Below are 14,429 nucleotides of genomic sequence, written 5' to 3'. Positions count from 1 at the left end.
GAATTGGCATGGTGATGAGTTTAATGAACCCATCAGCCAGCTGGAGTAAAAGGACAAGAGTCAGTTAAAGAGGAGTGGAGAGAGAGAGAGAGAGAAAGAGAGAGAGAGAGAGAGAGAGAGAGAGAGAGAGAGAGAGAGAGAGAGAGAGAGAGAGAGAGAGAGAGAGAGAGAGAGAGAATGGGTGATCCATTCTGCTATATGCATCTCAAGGGCCAAGAGGAAGGCAAGCCAAGGGTGAAAGGGCAAGAGCATGCCAAAAGAACAATGAATCTTTTGAGAAGCTATAATGAAGATGGGCCAAAAGCTTAGAATAGGAAGAGACAGACCCTAAAAAACAAGACATACAGAGATATGAGTGAATGTGAAGAATGTTTATTTTTATTATTTTTTTTTATAATAACAAAGGTAACCTAAAGGGTAAAGCTGAAGTGGAGGTGTTTAGAATGGATGTAGAGAGAAGTAAGTGGGAGCTCATGCATTGTTACATCCAGATTTCAGATGCTTAGACATCTGCACCCACCTTAATTGCTAACCGACCAATGGGGTCTTCAATATCCAACACATATCCAATGCTTTGCCTGAGATTTCTCCCCAATGATTTTGTTGGCTTTATCACATGTGTAAATTGGACATACTGTTGACTCAAAATTCATAATTAATTCAACTGTTTGGCAAACAGTAATGAGCAGTTGTCTTGTAAAAAGCTGTCAAATAAGTAAACGAGAATGATTTGACATACAGGCACTAGAGACACTGGTGTGTGTGTGTGTGTGTGTGTGTGTGTGTGGCTCCCTACTGAGACTACAGATGGTAGAAGGGGCTGGCCAGGGCCACAGTGATGGTCACTATTTCACATGGGATTATAGGCCCCCTGATCTCACACCTACACCTCCTGTTCACTACTGGCCAACTCCACTGTCATTACCACAGCCTGCTGCCCCTGTAAACGGCAAGCCAGGAAGGGCGAATACGGCAAAGGATGTGCCAATCCATTATAACACACATGCACAACACATGTTTATGTGGCTACAACTATAGTTACAACTATAGTTGCCATAAAAGTCATCCCTTTAGATGCAGTTTGGGAGTTCATTAAGGGCCTTCATTTTAAATAGGGCCAGTATCATTTCCTGATTTTATGTATAGATTGAATTTACTTCAGAATTTAAGGCAGCAATTGAACACCATCCAGCTGCCATTGGTCCATGGCGATTATGTAATAGGTAGGTGTGTTTTGGGTTTTTTGACATGTACAAAAGGTGCAATATATTGTATAAAGTGTCATGTTTGCGTTTAGTTTTGTTTATGTTCATGTTTTCATGTCTTTTATTTTGTAGTTTCACATAATCATGTATCCTACCTGTCTCCAGCAAGACGACTACGATCTTTCAAATATTCATATTCTTATGTAATCGACGTGCCACCCTCAATAAACTCATCTCTTACGTGATACCCAGAAATTTTGAATATTCCAATCTAATATGATTTCTGATGATTTCCTGTAAGGTTGCCAGAATAATAATCATACACTGTTTGGTAATAGGCCAGAGGAGAATTGGCACCTGATTTCTCAGGTGCCAATTCTGAGCCTGAGCCTGATTTCTCCCATGGTTTATTTTTCTCCATCATGCCCTGATGGAGTTTTGGTTCCTTGCTACTGTCGCCTTTGGCTTGGTTTGCTCAGTTGGGGACACTAAAATTATGATCTAAGTTATTCAACTAAATATACAAAAAATATACACTGTGAATCTGCTTTGAAACAATCGTAATTGTAAACGCGATATAAAAATAAAGTTAAAGAAAAAAAGAAAGAGAAACCACTTTTAAGGCGCTGCCAGGAGAGAGAGAGAGAGAGAGAGAGAGAGAGAGAGAGAGAGAGAGAGAGAGAGAGAGAGAGAGAGCTATTTGAAACTGTTGAATGAAAAGTTGTGAGTCCCAGTCAAACCAACCCCGTCTTCTTCCTTCCTTCCTCCTCCACTGGTGCCGAAACCCGGGAAGGAAGAAGATCGCTGCCGCCATGCAGACTCCACCGAAGACACCACTTGCTGACATTGTGCAATCACTGGCTGGACTTCACCAGGAGCACCATCAAGATCAGCTGGCCGTGAGGGAGGAGCAACAGAAACTCATCGAGGCCCTCCTCACGGCCTAAAATGAAGACCATGAGCAGTTCCGGTGCTGGATAGACGGGGAGATTCGGGCCGTTCCCCTCTGACCCACCACAGTCCGAATTAATAAAACAGCGGAGGTTGCAACCTGTCCAAGAAACAAGACCAAAAAGGAGGTTAGATAGTTCCTTGGGCTGGCAGGTTATTACAGAAGGCTTGTGCCTAACTATTTGGACCTCGCCAGCCTGCTGACTCATCTAACTAAAGAGTAAGGAACTAGATACAGTTCAGTGGAAAGAGCAATGCCAGCAGGCTTTTACTCAGTTAAAGGCTGCTCTGTGTGGTGGACTGCTCCTAAAGGCTACTAACTTTTCTCTCCCTTTTATTCTACAGACTGACGCCTCGGACAGGGGCTTGGGCGCATCCTGTCCCAGAAGGTGGAGGGTGAAGAGCGGCCGGTGCTGTACATCAGTCGAAAGCTCTCTAAGAGGGAGACGATGTACAGCACCATAGAGAAGGAGTATTTGGCCATAAAGTGGGCTGCTCTCACCCTTCGCTATTACCTCATGGGGCAGGAGTTCATCCTCTGTTCGGATCACATCCCCTTGCAGTTGCTCCACTGCATGAAGGATAACAACGCACGGATATCTAGCTTACAGCCTTTAAAATTCAAGGTGATCCACAGGCCGGGTGCTCACGGACTTCCTCTGCTCCCTGGCCTGAGTCGGTCGGTCAGTGGGGGTATGTGGCAGAGGGGGCGGGATTTCACAAGGTCTGTAGCGGGAGAAAGAGAGGAGCTGAGCAGTGAGTAAGTAGGTCAAGTGCAGATGACGAACACAGATGACGGCGTGGAGAGAATGCTTTTAAGGCGCTGCTAGGAGAGAGAGAGGAGAGATAGTTGGACTGGGACTTCGCTCATGCTGCTGGCAAAGAGAGACAGAAAGGACTGAGATCAACAGAGTGAACTGGAGCGATCCATATTGTGTTTTGAGTTTGTGTCCCCTTGAGCGCACGTTTGGTTACTATTTGAAACTAGTAAGAGTTTCTATGTTTATCCAGCACCGGAACTGCTCACGGTCTTCCCTTGAAAGAGTTGCGAGTCCCAGTCAAGCCGACCCGTCTTCTTCCTTCCTTCCTACATACAAACTTTACCACTGTCACCTAAACGTATGTGCACTTCAATAAGCCGATAGAAAGCAGGTTAATGTGTTGAAATTGGGATAAGAGGCAAAAAACTACCGGCCCTGACCGGTTTATGCTTAAGCCGTTTATGACCATATTCCGATAAAAGAAAACGTGTTACCGCGTTTAGATGACCATGTTCATTGTCGACTTATTAAGTATGATTGTCTTAAGAACGTGCATGTAAATGCACCCAGTGAGTGATCAAGTCTGAAATAAAGTCAAGTCAAGTCATGGTCAAGTCATGTTCTAGTACTCAATTTTAAACCATGTTTAGTTTGGTTTGGTTTGTATTCTGTTTCATTAAACTGGGGTTCTAAACTCTACTCACCTTCACTGGATACTATTACAGTTATAAACAAATGTGACATCACTTGACTGGAGTGCCAAATTGCAGAGCTGGTGCAAAAATATGCTATGATCAGATAACTGCTGTTCCCTTTCAAAAGGGAACTCGAGCTGCGTCAGCTGACGCTATGGGGAACACCTCCAGCATGACCGGTGTCTGAGCTACTATCAAATCACACCGCTGAGATCCGGGTCCCAGGCAGGCGGGAGGCCTCACAGTATATGGACCAGTGACGGGGCCTGAGTGCCAACATCACCTCTCGTGCTCCCCGCGGTTAAGGGCGGGGCGCAAAGAGGCAGACTCCCACAGAAGAGGAATAGTATCACAACGCTGTTGGCGTGAATGAAATATCCCTCCCTTAGGTGGTGAGTTAAGAATTACATCTAATTTACTGCTCTTCTTCATTGTCTCCCCAGGCGCTTCTTACATCCGGCCCTGAGTGGGGCCATGACGATGATACTCTAGATCCTGCCTGGCTGGGCTGTGAGAAGTGCACCCTCAGGCGGTTGCGCTCCTAAGCATGCATACTGTGAGTAAAACTTATGCGTGGATATCGTCGCGCGCAGGAGGCGAGCTGGTAAGTCCCCCTTGTGAGAGAAATTTTTTTTTATTATTTATGTTGTGTGAGACTTCATGCTCCCTGCCGAGGGTTTGGGGATCACGGTATCGTGGAGGACACCATAGGGCCCTGTAGTTCCCCTGTCCGGTGGCTAGAACAATTTTTTGGATACCATTACGTGGTATGTTTAGAGCTAGCTTTGCTAGGAGAGAAAAGCCGCCGTTGTATGTACAGCTGTGCGAACAGTTTTTGCCTTCTCTCTGTGTGATGAAGAAGTATTGAGGCAACCGCTCATTCTTGTGGGAATGTGCTGTTGTTTTAGGCGAGTGTGCTCTCCTAGTCAAACAGGAAGCTCTTAGCCACCCCAGGGTAAAGCGGTTAACGTTGCCCCTCGTGGAATTTCATAGACGGGAGGGTGAGTTCAGGCTGACCCACGAACTACGGATTTATGTCTAGCCTTGCAGGGCTTGGACGGAGTATAATTGAGGTTTTTTCGCTCCCCCAAGCCGTGGATAATACTCTTATGCAGGCTGGCCCTCTCCGGGCCGCCGCATCTGTTGGCCTTGGCTTTTTCGGGATGGGGGGCATTTCTTTCCAAAGAAGGAAAGTAATTATCGCCCGAGGCCCTCTGTTTGAATATTGCAGGGCGTTTTCTTTCGCATCCCTAGTCAGCCTCCTCTTACATTAGAGTCGTCCGGCCAAGGCCCGCCCCCTTCTCGGCGTTTTGGGGTTTTTAGTAATGCAGGTTGGTGTGAAGCAGAATGAACAGCGACTTAGCCAGTGGTCGTGGGGCGGGGTTTTGGGGATTGGGCTAATTTTGCTAATTTTTTTTCCAGAGCTTGTTGTGGCCGCCACCTTCTGGCGGCCCCTGGCCCCATCCTGGAGGATGTTGGGCCAGTGGGTAGCATATTTGTTAATATTTTTTGCCCTCTGCTCTGTGTCTTCTGCTCCACCTTTTAGGGCTCGGGTTGAGCTGCACTCGCAACCTGCGTGCTTCGTGATGGTTCAGTCGGCCATAGGGAATGCTGTCACTGACAGCCTAATGTGACCAGAGGGGGAGTGATTCAGGCATTTCAGTTGAATTTGCTTGTCCTGACAGTTGTCACTGCCAGTAGGCATGCACTCCCCTCGGCATGGCGGCTTGGGTATATCGTTCCCCATAGCGTAAGCTGACACAGCTCGAGTTCCCTTTCGAAAGGGATCGTCCCCGGTTACAACTGTAACCTTAGTTCCCTGAGAACAGGGAACAAGACGCTGCGTCAATTTGCCATGCCTCGGGGCCTGCCTGCGAACAGTCCCTTCAGACGAAGAAGCTGGTGTCATGTTTGCAAGGCGCCCTTATATACTTCCTGGTTGCACCTTGATGACATCATAGGCCGTCGCTGGTCAATAGGATTGCTGTGATTTGATAGTAGCTCGGACATCGGTCACGCTGGAGGCGTTCCCCATAGCGTCTGCTGACGCAATGTCTCGTTCCCTGTTCTCAGGGAACTAAGGTTACAGTTGTAACCGGGGATGTTTTCTCACCGCTGTCATTTGTGTTGTGTTTAGGTTACATATTTACACATCCATCTAAACACTGAGTATTCTGTCTTGTATTCAGTGTATATTGTACACTGTGCACTTGTAGAGTATTGTCTTGTACTTTCTAACAGTATGCTTCTGAAAAGGTATTTCAAACTTCTTTTTGCCCCTAACTAGGGACAAAAAAATAGGGTACTAGTCCCAATAAATATTTTAAGATGACAAAATTGTTCCCACCAATTTTTTTGCGAACTTCATGCTGCTATATGGACCGATTCCGGTTGCCAGGACGTAACAAATTAAATCTTGAAATACGGAATAGTGCAGTATTTACGATTGTGACCGTATGAATGAGGTAAGGGTGGTGATTGACACTTATGTCCACCAATCAGTAGCGAGTATGTACTATTTAAAGGCTGATTGGCTGATCGTCGGATGCTGTTTTGGATGCGATTTCTGCCCTCCCTTCAGGTAGGAGGAAGTTTTAAAGTAAACGATGTCTAGCTTCATGGAGCGGCGGGTGGTTTGAGTAATGTGCAGTCCCTGTACTTCAGTTTACCGGCGGGTTATTTGAAGGCTGTGTATCCTGAGTGGTGAACTGATTGTAAAACTCATCTATCCGTGTTGGGTAAGTTTTGTTGGGTTTACCGGGTGGGGAATTTGGGCATGTGATGCGCGATTTTATAATAATCCTGTTTGTTTGTTTATATTTGTTATAGGATTCTCCCTTTCGTCCTGACTGTTTATTACTGCCTGGTTTTTCCTTTGTTGCGTGCCGTACTAACAACATCGGATTACAACTATTTAGTGGGACTTCTGCTGCTGCCTCTGGTTTCTGTGATTTAGTTTTAAATCATATCATCTTTTTTTTGGGTTACTTTGGGGTGGAGGATCGTGCTGTTGTTGGAGCTGGCCCAAGGTCAACGTGGGTGCTCCTTTCTGAGACCTGTCCCCCAAACTTTTAATGAGTTTTTGTTGTTTTCCTTTTCAAGATTTCTATGTTGTCACCTGTACGGTACTGTGGTGACTGTTGACCATCGTTTATGGTGGAATTGTCACTTTGTCTTTTATTCATTTGTTTGTGAGACTTATTTTGTTTATGATTTTTTTTCAGGAGCTGGGGTCCCACGGGTGAATGATCTTTGTGGTGGTGGTGGTGCTGCTACAACGTTTGACGTGTGACACTTCTGAAGTATACGAGTGTGTGATCTGAGTTCACGGTGGTGTGGAAGTGTGATTTTTGGATTACTAGTGTAGCAATCACTCCGGTGGGTAACCCCAGCCCTGTAATTAATTATATTCTATTTTGTTTTGTTTTGTTTATTTGGAAATTGTGTAACTGGGTTTTGTTTAACGTTTCTTTTCTTTCTTGTCCGTTTGTGTTAATTTGTTGTATTGTCACCAGAAAGAGTGCTGTTATGAATGGCACATATCAGAGCTGATTTTAAGTGATTTGTTTATCTTGAATTCAATTTGTGAATAAAACTTTGGTATTTTTATATGATGCCCACGTTTCCTGCCCACATTTCTTTATAAGAGAGTCGAACCTGTGTGACCTAATAACAAATTGTGGGGTTTAATTCTATTTCCTGGGTGAAACCCTCCCAGGTGGCGTAGTCGCATTTTCTATAAGTAGTTAAACTTGAGCTTGTGTGTGTCAAGCTGTACAGTTCTCCCCGGCTCATGCCACATTCTGGCGCAGTCGGCAGGATCTCTATTTTGTTGTGCAGAAGACGTGGGTATTGCTTTTGTATTTGTTTTGGATATTTTGTATTCTATTTTCTTTTGCAGAGGCTGGGCAGCAGCAGTCCTTTTATTTGGTGGGTGTGAAGAGTAAATCCTGAGTTTCGTATTTCCATCGGTAGTGGTAAGTGATTGCGTGGTTTGCAATTATGGACGATGAATTGCGCGAGTTGAGAGAATTGGTGGCCCAATTAAGGGCAGATAATGAAAGACTGCAACAGGAGCAAGTGCCAATTGCACAACCTGGTCCATCTAATGTTCCTATGTCTGGCGTTGTAGACCCCTCACTTACTAGTACTGGTACATCAGCAACAAATCGTTTTGTTTTTGTTCCTCGTGATCGTAAGTGCCCAAAATTTAACGGTAGGTCTGGTATTATGATCGAGGAATGGGTGGAGGAGGCTCAGGCCTGCATGCGGCTTCGCCATCTCTCTTCAGTTGATCAAGCATTTTTTTTGGTTGATCATTTGGAGGGAGAGGCCAGGGAGGAAATTCGATATCGGCCAAGGGACGAGAGGGAGGATCCAGACAAAATTATTCAGGCATTGCGCGAATTGTATGGTTGCACAAGTTCGTATGTAGCTCTTCAAGAGTCATTCTTTTCCAGAAAACAACAGAATGGAGAGACCTTGTTGGAGTTCTCCCTGGCTCTGTTGAATCTTATGGATAAAGTCAAATGTCAATCACCCCATGGTATGCCTAATGCGGATATTTTATTAAGAGATCAATTTGTTGAATATGTGAGCGATGGTGCACTTCGACGTGAATTGAAACAGTTTGTCCGCCGCCAACCCACTGCTATGTTGTTGGACGTTCGCAGTGAAGCGCTGCGCTGGGAACGCGAGGGGACGCTTGGGGGGGCACGAGGTCGAAGCCAATCAGTTCCTTCCGCTTATGGTATTCAGTATGGGGTACAGGGACATCAGCATACAGGGGGAAGTAGTATCCCGGCAACTACTGAATTAAGTGAGTTGCGTGAAATGCTAAAAAAACAGCAACAACAATTAAATCAATTAACTCAAAGTGTGGCTCAACTTCAAAATCCACAGCGTTCACACTTATCCCGGCCTAATCAAATAATTTGTAGAAGGTGCCAGCAGCCTGGTCACTTCGCCAGGGATTGTGATGAGGAACGGAGACCTTCTCGTTTTCCACCAGCACGTGCAGACTCAGCAGTTGTGAGGGGTGGGCAGTCACAGTCCAGGCAGCCGTCGGAAAACTAGTTCCCGCTGAGCTGAAGGGCCACAGCTTGGTCGGGGAAAAGACAGGCTTGGGTGTTCTAAATAATGCCGATTTTATGTCTCGTCTAATGTCGACGTGTCCGCAACTCGACGTGTGTATGGGTGGGGTTATGGTACCTTGCCTGGTGGACACCGGTTCTATGGTGTCCACCATTATAGAGAGTTGCTTCTTGGCACATTTCGGGTCGTGGGGTCAGGAACAGCTTAGGTCGTGCCATTGGTTACAACTTCGGGCTGCGAATGGCCTTTCAATTCCTTATATCGGCTATTTAGAGCTGGATGTGCAGATGTGTGGGCAAGTGATTTTAGGGTGTGGAGTACTGGTGGTCAGAGATCCTCCCGGTGGTTTGTGTGCTCAGGTTCCTGGGGTAGTGGGAATGAACATCCTGAGCCGCTGCTACCGGGAGCTCTTTGGCCAGCATGGCACAAATCTCTTTGATTTGCCTGTTGTATCACAGGCCCCTATTTCTGTTTTCCAGGCCTTACAGCATTGCCACTACGTTGATGTTCAGTCGGCTTCAGATCAGGGGGGTCGAGTCAAAGTGCGTGGACGCCGGGCGTGTCGCATCCCAGGGGGCACCATGAAATTGGTTGCCGTAACGTGTTCTGCACAGTATTCAAGTGGTACAGTATTGTTTGAGCCACCAGATTCTGGTCTTCCAGCAGGCTTGTTGGCATTTCCTGCTCTGGTACACGTGGACCATGGCACAGTTTATGTGCCTGTGGTTAATATAGGTACGTTAGATGTAGTTATGTATGCTAGCACGGTCGTAGGCACTGTCAACCATGTTCATGTGGTTAGCTTACCCCCAGAGGTCACTGAAGTTCAGGAGGTTTCAGCTAGAGTGAGTACACAAGTTGTGCAGGCTTCTCCATCTGTACAGGAGCAGATCAGGGCACTTGACTTATCTGTGTTGTCAGTGGAAGAACAAGGTAAGGTGAGGGCGCTACTGGACAAGTATTAATCTGTGTTTTCCATACACAATGGGGATTTGGGATGTACTAATCTTATTTCCCATACTATCCCCTTGTTAGATGAGGTCCCTGTGCGCCAGCGGTATAGGCGTATTCCTCCTTCCGAGTACGAGGTAGTGAAGGCACACATTAACCAACTGCTTGAGGCCCAGGTAATTAGAGAAAGTTGTAGCCCTTACGCTTCACCCATCGTTTTGGTCAAAAAAAAGGACGGTAGTCTGCGCATGTGTGTAGACTACCGTCATTTAAATTCTAAGACCAGGAAAGACACTTTTCCTCTACCCCGTATCGAGGAGACGTTGGACTCCCTGGCAGGGGCACGTTGGTTTTCTACCATGGACCTTGCCAGTGGGTACAACCAGGTTCCTGTTAGTGAGGTAGATAGACCCAAGACAGCTTTCTGTACTCCATTTGGGCTCTTTGAATGGAACAGGATGCCGTTCGGGCTTTGTAACGCCCCCAGCACCTTCCAAAGATTAATGGAACGGTTGTTTGGGGACCAACAGTGCCAGTCTCTCCTCTTATACCTTGATGACATTGTTGTTTTCTCCTCTTCAGTTGACCAACACCTAGCTCGAATGGAGGTAGTCTTAAGCCGGTTACTCAGGGAAGGTTTGAAGGCCAAGTTGTCCAAGTGTGCCTTCTTCAAACGTGAAGTGCAGTACTTGGGCCACGTGATCTCAGCAGAAGGGGTCTCCACAGACCCAGGCAAGATTGAGGCAGTTTCTCAGTGGCCTCAGCCCACTGGTGTTGCAGGTTTGTGGTCATTTCTGGGGTTTGCTAGCTACTACCGCCGCTTTGTGGTGGGGTTTGCGAGGCTGGCTGCCCCCCTCCACAGGTTGGTGGCGGAGCTGGCAACCCCAAAGCGGTCAAAGTCTGGTTCTCGTGAGTTTGCTGAGGCATGGTCTGCTGAGTGTCAGAGTGGCTTTGAGGAGTTAAAGGATAGACTTACCACAGCCCCTGTACTCGCCTATGCTGACTTTTCGCTTCCTTTTATTTTGGAGGTTGATGCCAGCTATGGGGGGTTAGGGGCAGTCCTCTCACAAGAGCAGCAAGGTAAGGTGCGTCCCATAGCTTATGGTAGCCGAGGTCTTAGGCCCACTGAGCGAAATACCTCAACTTACAGTTCTATGAAGCTGGAGTTTCTTGCGCTCAAGTGGGCCATGACCGAGAAGTTCCGGGATTACCTGCTGGGACACAAGTGTGTAGTCTACACAGATAATAACCCTCTTAGCTACCTGACCTCAGCTAAGTTGGGTGCCATGGAACAGCGTTGGGCTGCCCAGTTGGCGGCCTTTGACTTTGAGCTTAAGTATAGATCAGGTAAGAGCAACCGCAATGCTGATGCCTTGTCACGCCAGAATCCACCTGTGGTGGCGGTTCAGGATTTGTGCCCAGGCGTCACTGTTCCTGTTGCGTTGCGACAAGTCGACCAAGGCAGATTAGTGACTCAGGTAAACCAGATCGTATCATTTCCTGGTTATTCCACCAGTGATATGTCTGCTCAGCAGCAGGCCGATCCAGTTATCGCAGAGCTACTGGTGTTCTGGAGGCGGAAATCACCTCCCAGCTCTGAGGAGCGTAAGGAACTTTCTAGGTATGCTGTGGTTTTGTTTCGACAGTGGGATCGCCTGGTGGAGAAGGAGGGGGTGCTTCATCGTCGGGTGTTTCGCCCGGATGGTGGAGAGGAGATCCTCCAAGTACTATTGCCGGCGGCCATGAAGGTAGAGGTGCTGACGCAATTACACCAACAGCACGGGCACCAGGGGGTGGAACGCACCTCTCAGCTGGTGTGGCAACGGTGTTATTGGCCAGGGATGTCCTCAGACATGGCCCGGTGGTGCCATGAGTGTGAGAGGTGCCAGTGTGCCAAGGGTGTCCAGCCTGCCCCTGTTAGTTTCATGGGACACCTGGTGGCTGCACGGCCAAATGAGATTCTGGCCTTGGATTTTACCGTGTTGGAACCCTAAAGTTCCGGTGTTGAGACTGTGTTGGTCATGACCGATATTTTCACCAAATACACCTTGGCTGTACCCACTAGAAACCAACGTGCTGAGACTGTGGCACAGGTTCTGGTTGTTGAATGGTTTTGTAAATTTGGGGTGCCGGGCCGTATCCATTCGGACCAAGGCCGTAACTTTGAGTCAGCTCTCATTCAGCAGCTGTGTTGCTTATATGGAGTGCAAAAGTCACGCACTACTCCATACCATCCGGCTGGAAACAGCCAGTGCGAACGGTTCAATAGAACGTTGCACAATCTCTTGCGCACCTTGCCGGTGTCAAAGAAGGGGGATTGGCCATCTTGTCTTCCCCAAGTACTGTTCGCCTACAACACTACCCCTCACCAAGCTACAGGGGAATGCCCATATTTTTTGATGTTTGGGCAGGAGCCTAGACTTCCAGTCGACTTCCTGCTTGGTAGAGTGGAAGAGCCGTTGGCAGGTAGTGTTCATCGGTGGGTTCTGGAGCATCAGGATCGTTTACAGGTGGCTTTTCAGGGTGCTCGTGAGCGTTTAGGGGCCGCTGCTGACCGCCGAAAGGCCAGGCACGATCTGAAGGTACGAGAATCACCACTGAAGGAGGGTCAGTTGGTATATCTCCGCGATTATGGCGTGAGAGGTCGACATAAAATCCATGACCTGTGGAGCTCAGTGGTGTACCAGGTTTTGAAGGAGGTGTTGTGTATACAATTGCTCCCTCCACAGATTTGGGTAAGCTAAAGCATGTGCATCGATCTTTGTTGAAACCTCAGATTGGTATGAACTCCTCCCCCATAGTGCAGGATTTTCCCTTAGTGGAACCTGTGCGGCCTCGGGAAGAAGAGTTAGATGAGGGAGATTTGTTTGTCCTGGTGCCAGAAACACCGCAGGTTAATAGTAGGCAAGCACCTTGGGCTATAGTTCAGTCTGAACCTCAGGCCTCTGAAGTCCAGGGATCAAAAAAAATTCCGGAGGTAGAGGTGAATGTGCAGCCAGTAATGGACCCGCCTTCACACTCTATTCTGAGGGGTGAGAGTGTGGTTAGGAGGACTGGAAGAAGTACTGCTGGGCAGCATGCTAATGTACATCACCTCCCGCGATCAGTGGGGGTAGGTATGGTGTCTAGTGTAGTGGGTAGTACAGCTGCGGCTTGGTTCCGTCCTTGGGACTGAAGGTTAGGAGTAGGTTTTGGTTTGGTTCACCGTCGGGGCGACGATGCAGAAGCTGGGGGTGGATTGTGACCGTATGAATGAGGTAAGGGTGGTGATTTGACACTTATGTCCACCAATCAGTAGCGAGTATGTACTATTTAAAGGCTGATTGGCTTGAGCCTGGGATGCGTCACGTCCGTATCCTCCCCTTGTTGTCGGTTTGCTTCAGCGGTTCTAGGTATGTGCTGTTAGCATGTAGCATTTTGCTAACTTATTTTCCATTGTACTAATCGTTTGCTTGTTGTACACCAGCCTGTCTTTTCATCAATTGTGTCTCTCCGTCGGATGCTTTTTTGGATGCGATTTCTGCCCTCCCTTCAGGTAGGAGGGAGTTTTTTAAGTTTTTTTTTTAAGTTTTAAAGTAAACAATGTCTAGCTTCACGGAGGGGCGGGTGGTTTGAGTAATGTGCAGTCCCTGTACTTCAGTTTACCGGCGGGTTATTTGAAGGCTGTGTATCCTGAGTGGTGAACTGATTGTAAAACTCATCTATCCGTGTTGGGTAAGTTTTGTTGGGTTTACCGGGTGGGGAATTTGGGCATGTGATGCGCGATTTTATAATAATCCTGTTTGTTTGTTTATATTTGTTATAGGATTCTCCCTTTCGTCCTGGCTGTTTATTACTGCCTGGTTTTTCCTTTGTTGCGTGCCGTACTAACAACATCGGATTACAACTATTTAGGGGGACTTCTGCTGCTGCCTCTGGTTTCTGTGATTTAGTTTTAAATCATATCATCTTTTTTTTGGGTTACTTTGGGGTGGAGGATCGTGCTGTTGTTGGAGCTGGCCCAAGGTCAACATGGGTGCTCCTTTCTGAGACCTGTCCCCCAAACTTTTAATGAGTTTTTGTTGTTTTCCTTTTCAAGATTTCTATGTTGTCACCTGTACGGTACTGTGGTGACTGTTGACCATCGTTTATGGTGGAATTGTGACTTTGTCTTTTATTCATTTGTTTGTGAGACTTATTTTGTTTATGATTTTTTTTCAGGAGCTGGGGTCCCACGGGTGAATGATCTTTGTGGTGGTGGTGGTGGTGGTGCTGCTACAACGTTTGACGTGTGACACTTCTGAAGTATACGAGTGTGTGATCTGAGTTCACGGTGGTGTGGAAGTGTGATTTTTGGATTACTAGTGTAGCAATCACTCCGGTGGGTAACCCCAGCCCTGTAATTAATTATATTCTATTCTATTTTGTTTTGTTTTGTTTATTTGGAAATTGTGTAACTGGGTTTTGTTTAACGTTTCTTTTCTTTCTTGTCCGTTTGTGTTAATTTGTTGTATTGTCACCAGAAAGAGTGCTGTTATGAATGGCACATATCAGAGCTGATTTTAATTGATTTGTTTATCTTGAATTCAATTTGTGAATAAAACTTTGGTATTTTTATATGATGCCCACGTTTCCTGCCCACATTTCTTTATAAGAGAGTCGAACCTGTGTGACCTAATAACAAATTGTGAGGTTTAATTCTATTTCCTGGGTGAAACCCTCCCAGGTGGCGTAGTCGCATTTTCTATAAGTAGTTAAACTTGAGCTTGTGTGTGTCAAGCTGTACAGTTCTC

At 46.8% G+C, this 14,429-nt stretch overlaps 1 long non-coding RNA gene across 1 annotated transcript; it reads left to right on the top strand.

Moving 5' to 3' along the window:
- Positions 1–12,998: 12,998 nt before the first annotated feature.
- LOC137073260 (uncharacterized) lies at positions 12,999–14,040 on the top strand. Its single transcript, XR_010904757.1, has 3 exons — positions 12,999–13,192; positions 13,298–13,371; positions 13,463–14,040. It is a non-coding gene; the product is annotated as an uncharacterized lncRNA (long non-coding RNA).
- The last annotated feature ends 389 nt before the right edge of the window (positions 14,041–14,429 follow it).

This window comes from Pseudorasbora parva, chromosome 4, assembly GCF_024679245.1.
Source record: "Pseudorasbora parva isolate DD20220531a chromosome 4, ASM2467924v1, whole genome shotgun sequence".
Taxonomy (NCBI): domain Eukaryota; kingdom Metazoa; phylum Chordata; class Actinopteri; order Cypriniformes; family Gobionidae; genus Pseudorasbora; species Pseudorasbora parva.
This window is presented reverse-complemented; position numbering and strand designations above follow the sequence as displayed.